The following is an 11431-nucleotide window of genomic DNA, read 5'->3' on the forward strand; positions in this document are numbered from 1 at the left end:
TCATGGTCAAACACAATCTCAAACCGTGCTTTTTACAAATAATGTCAACACTTCTTCAAAACTTCTTCAGAGCGTACACTATAGCATAGAATTCTCAGTCATAGGCATAACAATCATGATGGGCACTATTGAGTTTCTTACTCTCTAAGAACAAGGGCCTTCCCTCATAGAGTTAAGCTACACCATTAGGTGCCCAAAATGACTTTTTTGAGTGAAGCCATTAATTAGTTTTGGGGGGTTGGGGAGGGGGGAGGAGAGGAAAAGGGAAGGGTGAGGGAGAAAAAAAGGGAAAGGAGAAGGGAAGGGGGGGGGGGGGGGGGGGGGGGTTTTTTTTTAGTGCTTAAGGGAACCCCTAAGGGCAGCATAGGCGAATAGCCTAATGGTTAAGCTTCAACTTTATACTCTCTATGTGCTGAGGTCAAATCCTAGCCATTAGGATTGGTTTTAACCAATAGCTCTATAACTAGCATTAGTTTTTCTACTAAAATTTGTTTAATTGGATCAACAATGACAAGAGTAGGTGTTAATTTGAAAGCCATCTTGATTTTATCAAAAGTATACCGCTGACCTTTACCTTTACCTAAAAGAAAGTTTTGCCTTTACCTATTAATAAGTCAGTCAGAGAAACAACAATTTTTGCATAATCTTTACCCCCAAAAAAAAAATCCTTTACCTTTACCTTTACCTTTACCTTTACCTTTCAGTAAGTCAGTTAGAGAAACAACAATTTTTGCATAATCTTTAACAAATTTCCATAAAATTTTACCAATCGTAGGAAAGTTGGAGTTTCTTCTAAACTAGCAGAATGAAGCCATTTAAGAATAACATCGACTTTGAAAGCATCCATTGCTATGTCATTTTCTAAAAGGATGACCAAAGTAATGCACTTACGTCTTAAGAAAGTCACGCTTACTTTCCTTTATTTAAATGTAGATATGAGTTATTATTGTTGTAAATGTGAATCATTTTCCATTAAGAAAGAGAAGCATTTGACATCGAGGATAAAACAAAAACAAACAGCTCTATTTGATTATCAATTGTACATATGAGTGGTGAGGAAGGTATGATCTTCTCTTTCAACAATACATGCCAACCATTGGCTTCAAATCTCATACTATTGTGCTCATAGCTATGGTGTAATAAAGAAATCAACCCATGCAACCACTCATGGCTTAGAACCACATCTACCTAATCCATCTTCATTTGCACACTTTTAAAAATTTATGAAGCGGCATTTAGAAACACATCTAAATTGTTTGTCGAGATCATAAGCTCAGAGAACCTTGGAATTCTCCTCAGGAAATGGAATCTCAACAAGATTTTGGCACGATCTGTGTATGTATACTATTACCATACATATAAGGTAGTGATGTATGTGAACACACTTAGGACCGCTGTGGGTATTTTTTCCGTCACTAGGAGGGTTTTCCCCCGTGCATTGTATATACGCCCATCATTCTAGGGCTAACTTATCTTTCATTGTGCACTAAGCAATGCATACTCTCTATTGCATGCCTTGAGCTCCTTCATCTTTGTGCGCGTTTATCGCACGTGTCAGTGCAAGGGACTTGCCGATACACTGTGTGCAAAGCCACAAATGGCTCCAAGTACACAACTACACTAATCTAGTAAGCTCAAAAGAGCAAGGGTGTGTCACTCACCGCCCTACGCTCGCCTTTGTGGAGGATTCCTCGCCGCGAAGAAGAAGGAGCTACCGCCGTGCCGCGCTCAACCGCCTCGCCGCCACCGTGCCGTCGTCTCTCTCTCTCTCTCTCTCTCTCTCTCTCTCTCGCATACACACACACATAAGGAGATGAAGAAGAAGATGATGGAGATGGAGCAAGAGCACTCTTCAACTGCACAAATGAAAGAATGAATGATTTTTAGGTTTATGTGACTTTTATACGAGTTCGTCCCATTCACACTTGGGCGCCCATACTTAGCCAACTAACCCTTGAATATTCTTGTTAGAGTGCACCTCTCATCGGCGATCACTCTTACCCTTTTTCTATTGGACTGACAAGCCCGGTCCCTGACTCTACCAAATAAATAATACGGAATTTGTCGTAGGTGACAGGAATGTGTGTGAGGGTTAACATGCCCCCCTTCTTGATGTAGATTCCGTCCTCGGAAGCTATTGAGTTGAAGCTGCTCATTCATCGAGGTGGAAGAGCATTTGAGATTAATGTCCTTAGCCTTGTTAGGTCACTACAAAATCAAACAACATTGGCACAGTACTTGCATTCTCATATACAATTAAAAAGCATATATAGTTGTAGTTAGACAAATTGATTGGTAACAGAATATTAAACCATTTGTCAGCAATAAACATTAAATTGTAATATAATCAAACGCATAAATAGTTGTAAAAGTAAAAAATTAAACAAGTTCGAGGTCGCTAATTTAACGGTTGAAACGCACTAAAGATCGACTATTAATACCATGGGCAAGCTTCTCAATTTTCTCTTGTCAATTAAGTTGTTTAATCGTGAGAGCCAAGTATTTCATGTCTGAGGGTTGACTAGAGGCTATACCTAGAACACCTTGTAGTTAAGCTATGATAAAAGAAATTCCTCATGAAATCATCGCCTGACCTATTTCCTTTTCTTTGACCCCCCAAAGTCTTTTCACAATGATTTTATTTTGAAGTGTGTGCTTATTTTGTATACCTTGGGTTTTTTGCTTTTCAAAGAAAAGCACCCACATTGGGAACCTCTAGGGCTCTAGTACCATAGGTGATACATGTGAGTGGAGTACCAAATCAAACTAAGATTTCTCTTCCAGCTTAAGATTTTACATTGTGGCACTTTGATTTTTTTGTTTGTTCGTTTTTAACATTTTAATTTTGTAACTTTGGGGGGTCATATAACACTATTACCCTCCCCAGGTTCATCACACTAATAAACTCCCTTTATAATACTTAAGCTAAAGGTCAATAGGGACTAAGCCCACTAGAAAGCCCTAGTACATTGCACACAATTCTGCCTAAATCGGATGAAGAACCTAAGTAACCATAGATTATTAGGAAGGCATTCACCATGGTATTAAGAGAAAATCTCTAGCGCCTAGCTTGGTCAAACTAGCTTAGTTAGACTGCTTGCTTTTTAAACCTAGACACGTGATTATGACAAAAAATTGCATTGAATTAATGTTTGGTACTAAGAAAATGCGATGAATATTATGCTACCAATCACAATTAAAGTAGACAACATAGATGCAAAAAAGATAAGGGACAATGCTAATGAACAAGAAACACCTGTTTGTGTTGATCATCGCGCTTTGTTTGAAGAGTGAACGAGAGAAAGATTCCATGAAGGTCCAAATCCTAACCACAACAACACGTTCGTGTACACACTATGAAACACAAGAATACCTCTAGGAGGCACATCAGTGGGCAAAAAGAACTTTGCTAATCACTAAACTCTAAAACAGAAACACTCCTATTGTACTAATCCTACCTACCCTCCATCACTCGAGTGATGAGGATCAGAGGTGTTTTATGACATAGGTTTCTGTTTCAGTGTACCGGATGTGAATATGTAGGTTTCGGTCAATGTTGTGACTTTTATTATGCACACTCGTTTGCTAATTGCTCTTGCTCTTTACTATTTTTGTTTTTTGTGAGTATAAGGCTTTATATATACATTCCCTAAGATCAGAGAGCTCAAGGGTCTGGGAAAGAAGGGTAAGAGGGAAATAAATCAATAGGCTGATGTGAATGAAGACTCCCCCCTTCCTTGGGTAGATCATACTTTAAAAGGATGTCATTACTTTTTGGAACTAATTATTCCAATTGGTAATAGGTGAGGATTTTTTCCAATAGTTCTCTATTACCTTGGGTGCCTCATCAAGTTGCAAGGGTGGTAAGGTACTCTCCCATGAACAAGCTTGAAGTAGTGCATCAGGTAATAATTGAACAATGGGAGGTGTCAAATCTTTTGTAACTTCATGGAGGTTGCCTATGGTAGGTGGAGGTTGTGTAAAAGCTTTTACCTCTATGGATACATTACATGAGGAGCTAGAAGCTTTATTCGTTTTTCCTATGGTTGAGTTGAGAAAAACAAGCCTTTCTCGCTTGGGAACCCATACTACCTCCGGATCCGGTGTATAGTGTTCTGTGATGTTTCCTTTCCCACAATCGCCAATTTGTTTTGGAGCTACAGGATTGGGCTCACATGGGTCAAGTGATAGGTAAGAACACAATCTACGTTTTGGCACCCAGATTTGATCATTTCCTTGATGGTAGCCTTGGTCTTCCAATAGTCGTTTAGGAATCCACCGCCTCGTTTCCTTACATTTCTTGGAGCGAGTGGGACATTTCTTACAAGGCTTTTGTTTTTTAGCACTAGCTATGGTCGCTAAAGAAGCTTTAGAGACCCACTTGTATGTTTTCTTCGTTATATTAGGATGAGTCTTGTCAGAAGCTATATGCATTCCTTCTAGCATATTTAAGGGTAGGAGTGGTGGCATTTCAACCCCTTGCCGAAAATCTAAACTGATACCGAAATCTATTGACTATTGTTTGTATGCCTACTTCTAAGGCGGTTCAGGTGTTACCCAGGTCATCCCCCTATTTCCCCAAGTGTCTATGGTTGTTGCTAGGTGGACCCAATCCACATTATCCGACTCAGTCATCCCAGGTAGTGCATCCATATAAGGAGAATCTTCCCCAACATCAGTGTCCGCTTTACACGTGTAACAATACCCCAATGGGGCCGAGTGAACTGTGGTGTCAGATCTATGATCAATTACAAACCTGTTTCCTAGAGGATGTGCTCGACCAGTTACAAGATCCACTCAAATGACAAAATCTTGGAACTACAGGTAGACATGGTTTTTAAACCAACCATGCACCATTTTTGCTTCCCTCATGAAAGGAAGTCCTAAGATCATCTCAGATGCCATAGTGTGCTTGGAGAAATCCATAACAATGAAGGTAGTTCTTATTTTATGTCCAAAGACCTTGATCTTGAGATCTTCTACCATCCCAAGGTTTAACAATAGATCCATTGGCCATCTTTACTACTATGGTTGTGGTCGCAAGGTGAGGTATACCCATGGTTTCCCATCAATTTTTAGTCACAATGCTACCCCAACGCCACCATCAAGGATTCCCTTCACAGTTAATCCCTTAGTAGTGATTGGTATGGTCGCATTGGATTCATCACCCTCAAAGTATTATCCCAACTTGTTAACAGGTATTTCTACCACAAGGCTCTCGTCTAGGTTGGGTTGTGGATCTAAGTGTTCCTCCTCTATTGGCATCTCCCCAGCTCCATCCATCTGTGCAAATTGTGGTAGCCCAAACTTCAATTCTCCATTGAGGAAGGCTCCAAGAGCTAAGACTAGCTCAAAGTCTTTATATAGTTTGGACATGATGGTGGTTCTAAATTTTGAAGACATGAAATCCATCAATTTGGCAATGTTTAACGGCACCTTTTGGGCTTCAGTCCCTTGACATGGGGAAGATGGGATCTCCATTTCTTCGATAGGATCAGGTAGTCCCTCTGTAAACATTCTTTCCATCAAGAAGTGAGTACGCCCACTTTCCCATGACTTTAAGTCAGCTTCTTCTTGGATGACACTAGGTATGGCTACGGGTCTATGGACTTGGTGAGGTTGTTGTTGCGTAGGGAACACTGTGTCTGTAATCTGGATCTGCCTAGGTACTGGTTCTAGATCCCTTTGGGTATCTTCTACCAAACTCCTTAATTGCTTCACTCACTCGATCTCCTCTGTAGAATTTGGATAAATTCCTATCTTCTTCTTGGATCCTGGCCATTGTGGCTCATGAAGATCTTCCTTGTTGGTTTCTATCTTAGTGGTCATCTTGGTCTCCATGGTTTCACCTGAATTAGAATCCTCTTCAGCGTCGTTCATATATACGGGGTCGTCACCAGTCCCTATGTTTGTCTTTGAACTGGGATCTGACTTTGCTGCTTTTTGCGATCTCTTCCTTCGTGTTTTCTTCTTTTTTGGAGATTGGGCAATTGATGCCGTGTCTCTTTCCTCAAGAATATAATTTTGTTTTTGGAGGATCAATCGTGTGAGTACGTTTATTGGTAGCACATGTGTACTTTGTGATGGCTCCTCGATAACCTCAATCAAGTTTAATGGCGTGATCTTTGGTGCATTTGGATTATTTGGACATTGGGCAATCAACTGATCTATGCCACATCGATTACACATGAGTATCAGCATTGTAGATGTGCTCGCTTGATTGGTTTGCATTAGTGTAGCATTCTTTTGAAGCCTATTAGGATACTCGGCCACACGATGTGGACCTCCACACTCATAGCATTGAAGAGGTGGTCTAGCAGTATAATTGATATTTTGGCCTCTTGCAGTAAGAGCAACTACTTGATAGACAAATTTGACTTGTCCCCGATAGTCCTCCATGTAGTATTGTAGACTTTCTTCAAGCGCATCCATCTTATAGGCAATATTAGGGTCTATATCTTCCTCACAGCCTTCCAAACAAGCAATAGATGACTCACAACCCACTTGATTCACTGAAGTGATTTTCGGATGTGGTGGTTATGGTCCTAGCACTGGAGGTGGTAAGGGTGTTGTGTGAACAACATTCGGGGCCCTAGGGACCATGTGTTGTGACGTTTGTTCAAGGGTGTGGGACCGGCATCAATGCAGGCACTCGAGGTGTGTCTACCCATGCTAAGGTTGGTCTATTGGCCATCGCGTGCTTAAATACTATGCAATCCTTAGCAAAGGTAGAGCAAAGGTCAAAGACCAAGTAAGGAGATAGAGACAAAGTGGAGGATCAATCATGTAAAGAAACATCTCAGTACTACTTGTAATTGCCCCGCACGAAGTCCAAGAAGATCTCCAAACGCATTAAATTTTGACCTAATTTTATCGATTTAATTGTCTACTTTGGATTTTATAGATCAATTTATTTGGCAGGTATTGTAGTTCCCATTGAATTTTACTCTAGAAGTAGGACATTCACTGGTACTATGCGGTCCATAGCATACTAAGCACCATTGTTGCTCCCTTCTTGGGTACATACGATTGTTTTGCGGAGCACGATTGTCTCTAAGACTAGGCTTGAATGGCCTTGGTGAGATCTGCTAAAGTCATCTCAGATATCTTTGGCTCCTTAGCAATAGGCTTTAGGGTCATTGGCTGATGCCACGATGCTTGCAAGTTAATAGATTTAGGCTCAATAGACACTCTTTCTCCTTAAATCATTAAATTATCATCCAATTGGATTGCATTGGTGGTGACTACTTCCCAAGTGGTAATACCTCTAATGACAAGGCCATTGTAGATATCCTCATGTCATAATCCCCTAATGAATCTATCAAGCAATTGATTATTATTGAAGCGCTCTTTTGGATTACAACGAGAATTCAAATGCTTCAAGCGACTAATAAAGTCTCTCACCGATTGATCTCCTTCCTCTCGTTGGGCCTTCTGGAGCTGAGAGGCTACACCCCAAAGCACTCCCTTTTGTAGGTATTCTTTGAAGAACAGTCTCCTAAGAGTAGGGTAAATCATTTTTTCTTCCACCCTTAGGGTTCTATACCAATCCCCAGCCTTCCCATTTAAGGTTAGGCTTAAAACATTACTCTTATGCAAGTCATTGTGTTCTCCTAGAGAATTGCATATTTGTTCAAACACTTCGATATGCTTTCTCACATCCCCGTCTCCACTAAATTTTTGTGTGAGCTTGGCTAGTTGTACTGCCTTACTTCTAGGTCCTCTATCAGGTGTGTTACGCATATTCTCAGAATAGATCGATCGATAGTTTGAGAAAATGTTGCCAAGTCACCTAAGTGAGCAGGAACCGTGGGTGGAGGTGCTCCAGAAACTACATGTGGAGTAGGTATTGGCATTGGGCTTGGCGCATAGGAAGCCCTTGGGTTCCACGTTTGGTACGGTGTTGTGCCATGTGGCATCCCAAAGTTCATATGTGTGGCCCTAGGCATAGCAGACGTCGGATGTGACATGCTAATGCTAGCCGGTATGGTCCCATGGAAATAAGAGCTTGGGTGTTGTGGTTGTGGAGCATAGGTTGTTGAAACAATGGGAGGGGTAGGGACTACATGAGTACGAGGACCCATGGGTATTTACGATTGGTACACACTTGAAGGTACTGTTGTAGGCATTGAGCTACCATGTAACAGTGCTTTACTAACAAATGAGGTCCATGGCGTGTTTCTTGGCATGCCCATCATTGGGGTAGGCATGGTAGCCGTGGTGTCATCAAGGGAAAGATGAGCTAGACTTGGAAAAGTAAAGCTATCACTTGTAGGCTCAGATTGCACAGAGACCCCTGGCGAAACAACATATGGGGGATCCATCGGACTTACCGAGGGCGTCTCCATTTGCGATAAGGTTGGTTGTTTAGCCTTCCCTGTATCCAAGAATCTCATGAGACCCGTTGAAGGCATATGAATCCCCTTGTTCTGTCTCTCTATCTCAATAACCCTATGGATGACCTCACAAACTCTTTGTTGTTGATCCTCCATGCTAGTAGCACCCGTTGTGGATTGTAGGACATCTAACCAACCCACATGATAGGTGTGCCCTGTGTATAGGTCAATTAGAGTTTCCGTTTGTAGTTCATACTCCCAATTCTCATTTAGGAACGCTCCATCTAGGATTGAGGTGCTAGGGGTGTCCTTTGAACTAAATGCAATGTGGCTCTCTATGGGTTGACCCTTAGTGGTCGCTAATTCAGGAGCACTCGATTGCTCTCCTAGCAAAAATATTGACATAGGGGCTTTTGCTTTTAACTCTCTTCATTGCTCCGCCTTGCGTAAGCTCTCAATTTTCTTTTCCCTAGCCACGATGATATATTGCTCAACCTCTTGCACTTTGGCAAGGCTTCTACCATCAGGTAATATAACCTCGGAGGGGAATAGCTCTGAAGAGTCAGGGGGTTCGGTGAATTGAATATTCACGTGCACACTCTCTAAGAGCATGGGGTCTACGTTGGTCATGAATGGCGAATTTACTTCCCCACCCCCCTCATTTACATGATTAGCTGCATGTTCGGAGCGAGTGGCTCTACTAAAGGTTTCCTTCAAGCAGCTAAGCATGCTAGGCCCGGACCGTAGTCCCATGGCATGCATGTCTTGGCTTGAGCTATCGGGATTAGGCATTGGGAAACCCTCCATGACGTCGTAGTCAGAGGAAGAGTCACTGTCCGCTATGTTTGGGTCTTGGTTTGTACTACCTTGGGTCCCCGCCGAGGGCAAGTAACCTAAGGTAGGTGGATATTGAGAACTCGCGTAAGTCAAAATTCTCTCTAGTTGCTCGGCCTCTAGCACATGACCAGAGCACAGATGCATGTGCCTTTGGCACCCTACAAGTGTCGGTGAATAACCTCGAAGGTTAACCGCTTACTTTTTTAGGCGTCCGTTTCACTCTTTTTTTGATGTTTTTTAATAGTTTGTTAAGTTTTTTAATGATTGGTTTTTGGATTAGAGCGTGTGATAGCTCAAAACAAGCATATCGCTCTGGGGGTCGTGGTGTGCATTACAGCACAGTGTTTGGTTACCCGAAGCTTCGTTGGTCCTCAAAAAGGTTGATTTTTATCAACGCGTGAGACTAAAATACGTAATTTTAAAGGGGGACTGAGGCCTGAGCCTCAGTGTGGGCTTGGGTCTATGCTTGGGTCTGGGGAATGTTTCCGACCCCAATCCTACCTTTAAAGTTTTAAATTTTAAAATTTTTTTTTTCTTGGGATAAGGTCATCGTGGCCGCGCTATGCGTGCGAGCACACACACACACACCTAACCTACCTACTTACAACTAATAGAGCTACTGTTACACACTAACACACTACTACAGCAACTCATTAACTAACATAACTACTTACTGTACTTTACACAGAACTAACATTATGGATCTACTACCTTAATTCTAACACCGTATCACAGAGAAAATACCTTATGAACAGAAAAAACAAAGTACCTTTCAATACCTTATTAACAAAACCATACACAACAGCAAAACAAACTCCTTCTCAACACACATACCTTCCTTCTCTACCTTTCCTACATCTGAAATTGCAGCACAGAGTGCTACTCGAGCTTAGTGTAAGGCATTTCCGCCGCAGCGGTGCCAAAAATGTGCGCGTCTGTCGCACGTGTCAATTCAAGGGACTTGCCGATACACTATGTGCGAGCCACAAATGGCTCCAAGCACACAACTAGACTAATGTAGCAAGCTCAAGAGAGCAAGGGTGTGTCACTCACCGCCCTACGCTCGCCTTCGTCGAGGATTCCTCGCCGCGAAGAAGAAGGAGCTACCGTCGTGCCACACTCAACCCCCTCGTTGTCGCCATGCCGTCATCGCAATGCTCTCTCTCTCTCTCTCTCTCTCTCTCTCTCTCTCATACACACGCACACAAGGAGATGGAAGAAGAAGAAGATGGAGATGGAGCAAGAGCACTCTTCAATTGCACAAATGAAAGAATGAATGATTTTTAGGTTTAGGTGACTATTATATGAGCTCGCCCCATTCACACTTGGGCACCCATACTTAGCCAATTAACCCTTGAATGTTCCTGTTAGAGTGCGCCTCTCATCGGCGATCACTCTTACCCTTTTTCTATTGGACCGACAAGCCCGGTCCCTGACTCTACCAAATAGATAATATGGCGTCTGTCGTAAGTGACAGGAATGTGCGTGAGGGTTAACAATCTTCTCCAAGCTGTGTGTGTTTCCTCTCAACCCTATTTCCAACAATTGGTATTAGAGCAAGTTGCGTCCTCTCGGGCTTAGTCGCCAGCATCTCTAGCACATGCCAGCTCACTTTCTCATATTTTAGTGAGCTTTGGTGAGCGTCAGTAGGTCAAAAAATACTTCAGGAAATGCTCATAGAGCTAGACCTACTCAGACTTTCCATTCGGGCTCATTTCGGACTTCGTTTTCATACAGGCAGTACTACATAGCAATTTTGTCCTTTTGTGTAGACTTTTTGTCACTGCAATTTCTTGCATAAAAAGTCCCTTATATTATTCTTTAGGTTGTGCTATATAGCACATGTTGGTCTCGCTTCATTTCTCCTCTTTTCGAGCAATTTTCACATCAAGTGCAGACACTCTCCATGGCTGACAACAACACAGATGTGTTCAAGATGTTTGCTGGCGGAGGATAAATTGGATGGAGACAATTACCCAATATGGGCTTACATGATGCATGTTTTTGTTTCAAAGAGCATTTGGAATGTTGTGCAATGCATTGATGTATGCCCTAGTTCTGTGGATACAGGTGACGTTGAGGATGTTGTAGGTTGTAGTGCAGGTTTGTTGCTGCCAGAGCCATTTTGCTTACACCTGAACAGGCTTGTTTGGATGTTAGAGATGCGTATGCTCATGCATTGATTGAATTATTTGTGAAGCGCACTATTACTACTCACATTCGTTCATCTAAAAATGCAAAACAGGCTTGGGATGTTA

Source organism: Adiantum capillus-veneris, chromosome 1 (assembly GCF_014529385.1).
Source record: "Adiantum capillus-veneris isolate H3 chromosome 1, ASM1452938v2, whole genome shotgun sequence".
In the NCBI taxonomy this organism is placed as follows: Eukaryota; Viridiplantae; Streptophyta; class Polypodiopsida; order Polypodiales; family Pteridaceae; genus Adiantum; species Adiantum capillus-veneris.